The sequence below is a fragment of the Haplochromis burtoni genome, unplaced genomic scaffold (assembly GCF_018398535.1).
Source record: "Haplochromis burtoni strain Fernald_Lab_line unplaced genomic scaffold, NCSU_Asbu1 Contig_1073, whole genome shotgun sequence".
Classification (NCBI taxonomy): Eukaryota; Metazoa; Chordata; class Actinopteri; order Cichliformes; family Cichlidae; genus Haplochromis; species Haplochromis burtoni.
The window spans coordinates 43,966-47,411 of record NW_024583434.1 but is presented as its reverse complement, the minus strand read 5'-3'; the positions used below and the strand labels follow the sequence as shown (position 1 = coordinate 47,411).

The window sequence follows — 3,446 nt, the reverse complement described above, 5'->3', positions numbered from 1 at the left end:
GAGTCATGGACAGTTAGAGATGGTCATCTCACCTCTGAGCTTTGGTCTGGCTCTCATGTTCCCCACACAGAGTGGTTTAGAGGGAGGGACTCCCTCCTCTCTGTCCTCACACTGATCCATGCTGCTGAATTCACATCCACATCAGCTCACACACACTTTCTACCTTCACCTGCAGAGAAATACAAATCATTCATGTGCACATCGACTGTCAGGATCAGGTGTCTCCACTGTGTAGTACTCATTTGATATCTTTGGAAACTCACCTTAGGATTTAGTTTAAGGAAAGGCATCAGGTGTAAAACTCACAGTTAAATTAAAATTTGGTGGGTGCACTTATTTTGGCAGAAGTCAATTGATTTCAATAATAACTTAATTGCAGTGTTTAGGCTGTCATTTCTAGCATCTACATGGATGTTAACATCACCTAGTATGATTATTCTGAACTCACCACTAAATCAGATTAAAAACTGAGCATGAGCCGGGTGGATGATACATAACAAATAGTTGTTTTTACTTTCACAGTTAGGGTGCAAAAGGCAAAGATTCAAGCTTTTCGTATGCTGTATCCAAGTTTTTGTAAGGCACAGTGAATATAAAGTAAATATGTTGATCAGTGTAGTGTAGTGAGGGTGTGCTGGGAATGCCTAGCAGCAACGTTCCCTCTAAGTTGTGCGCATGCACAATCGCACACTGCTGAAACGTGCACAGAAAATCTGCGTTGCACACAACAACAACAAAAAATCCAACCTGAATTGAAATTAAAATAAATACATAACAATTCATTTTGTGCTATTTTGTAGTGTGAGTCAGTAAGTGACCGGTGACTGCAATTCACATTTGTGTATCCGCAGCTAATCAACACCGTTGACAAGCTATTACAGCGTCCTCATGTGCCGACACTGGTGTTGTAGCTAGCAAAGCTAGCAAAGACACGCTAATGACAACCACTGGAGATGTGAGCAGGACAGACGGAAAATTTGACAGAAAAAGTGTGGACTGTAAACTATAAAGCAGTTTTTAAGTTGTGTAAAATGTGGCCATGTAAAACCAGAGTTATAATAAAAAAAATATATGTAATATTTTTTCTTCCTGAATACTATCGTTGTTTATATTTACTGCCGGAGGAAACGTTAAAAGTACCTGTTGGAGTCAAATTGTTAAATATTGTCATTGTGTTACTTAAATTTGTAAGTCATAGTTCAACTCACACACACACACACACACACACACACATACATACATTCTCACACATGCATACACACACATGCTTACAAGTGCACACACAGTGCCTCGTCTTTTGTAAGCATAGGGGGGGTTACAGTGGGAGGTGCTTGTGTGTACTGTAACTGTTGTGTAAACTGTGTCATGGAAATAAAAGGCTGTGAGGAAGGCTACTTAGATGAAGTTGGTTAGGAGACAAGTGAGGAGCGTTCAGCTCCAAGAGCTTGGGTTCTGTCCAGCCTTGCCTTGCTAGCAAGTAAAAGATGTTCATCTTGTTTCTGTCGTTAACGAGAATACGTTTCTAAACTAGCGGGGCCTGTGGAAACGCAGACCCAACAGCAGCGTTTTATAAGGAAAGCTCTTGCTCCTGTGAGCAACCAAACTGAACTGAAAATTTAAATGCAATTAGTCCATTTGGAGCGCAGAATGACTCAAAATCCCTGAAATGTCACCATGTTTCTGCAGTTTGTCCATTTTGTGCTCCAGATGGGTTAATTGCATTTTAAATTTTAATTGCATTAATCATGATGAAGTATTAATCTGTGTTAATGCATGAACTTTGACAGCCCTAAAAATAATGTAACTAAACACTTGAAATAAATATAGTCAAGAACACCCCATGCTCCCTTTAGGCTCAGTCCTGCTTACTGCAGATATCACCGCTACATAAAGTACCACGAGGTAGAACTTACACATTGTGCTTGGTTGATGACCAAATTTGCTGTATGTTGTATTTAAAAAGAAATGAGCTGCTATCTTGAACAAATCAGCGCTTCACTTCTGAAGGAAAAAGGGGCGGGAAGGAGAGGAGGGAGATTTCCACAAACAGAGGATGTAAATAAGAGACAAGGGAGGATAGAAGCATTCCTGATCATATTTACTCCAGCTCATGTTTCAGAAACAGCAAATACTCCAAACACTTTCAAAACAAAAGATCTCTCTCTTGCGGACAACAAGCTCCACTCCACACCTGGACACGGACACACAGTTGAGTTGCTCCCTGGAAGGAGGCGTAACATAACACCTGAACACTGTGAGAGTGCCACACCTTCATGTACTGATTTACAAATATGCCGTCTGACTGCTCAGGCTGACTTTAAAACATGTTAAGCACCAAGGGGCTTTCTGAGCTTCCTGCTCGAAAGTCACATGTCCAAAATGAGTATTTCTCTGCAATTACGAACTCTGTGTAAACAATCTTGGTATCAAAATAAAGTTAACACTTGTGAGAGTTCATCAGAGGTGTAAATATTACAGCAGATATTATTGTGTCAAAGTTACTGAGGCTGGGATATTTGAGTATCTTGATTTTTTCATCATCTAATTTATTTTTGGTTTTGTTTTTTTGTTTTTTAAACCACTTTCAAAATATGATTCGCTTCACATTTAAGTCCAGAAATCCAGGAATCAACATATGAACATTCTCTGTGCAAATATTGATGCTGCTGAAGTGAAACAGTGGAAATTGACATCACTTTTAATGAAATTACAATAATTTAATGAAATAGCCAGGCATTTTGCCATTTGGGACATTTTAGCACCATCTGTTGAAATGTCTTAGGTATTGAACAGCAGAAATGATTTTACTTTATTTACATGTTTAATATGTTTGTTTCAGCTTCTATTGGCCGATTTGCATGACTGATACCTCGTTTTAATCATTTGAGCCAAGAGAATAAACCTGGTTTGGTTTCAGCTTTTAGAAAATGTATTGCTTCCTTGGTTGGCCATGAATCTGTGTTAACGAAGCTCTTTGTGTTTGTTTATGGGCATTTAATGGAACAACAACAGCACTTTTAACTGTTTGTTGTTTTTGCTGTGTTTGGTGGTCGTACAAATGGTTTAAATGCGCTTTTAGCTGAGATTCAGAGGTTTGTGTGGATAGTTTCCAATACTTACATTACTGAGATCGTGTTGCAGCTGATTAAACTGAATCTTCTCCTTTTTGAATCCGTTACTCATCTTATGAGAAATGAGAAATAAAATCAAACAAATGCCGAAGGATTAAAATGGCACAATACCATATTTTCCATTTCCCAAACTGCACACGCACAATTTGTCCCATCAACAGCAGGATTCAGCAAAACAAGACGTCCTTCAGACTTTAAAGTGCTGTCAGTTAAACGAGGAGGTGGCTGGAGAGAGAGTTCTGAGCTTCTCTGCTTAGGCTGCTGCCCCCACGACCCGGACCCAGATAACCTGAAGAAGATGTATGGATGGATAAT

General features: G+C 39.3%; 1 long non-coding RNA gene across 1 annotated transcript in view; it reads right to left on the bottom strand.

The window, feature by feature from the left end:
- Positions 1 to 2,163: 2,163 nt before the first annotated feature.
- Positions 2,164 to 3,446, bottom strand: part of LOC102310763 — an 8,436-nt gene continuing 7,153 nt past the window's right edge. The window contains exons 3-5 of the long non-coding RNA XR_317787.2: positions 3,275 to 3,420; positions 3,121 to 3,183; positions 2,164 to 2,221 (exon numbers count right to left, since the gene is read on the bottom strand). This is a non-coding gene — a long non-coding RNA (uncharacterized LOC102310763). The remainder of the gene's footprint in view (positions 2,222 to 3,120; positions 3,184 to 3,274; positions 3,421 to 3,446) is intronic.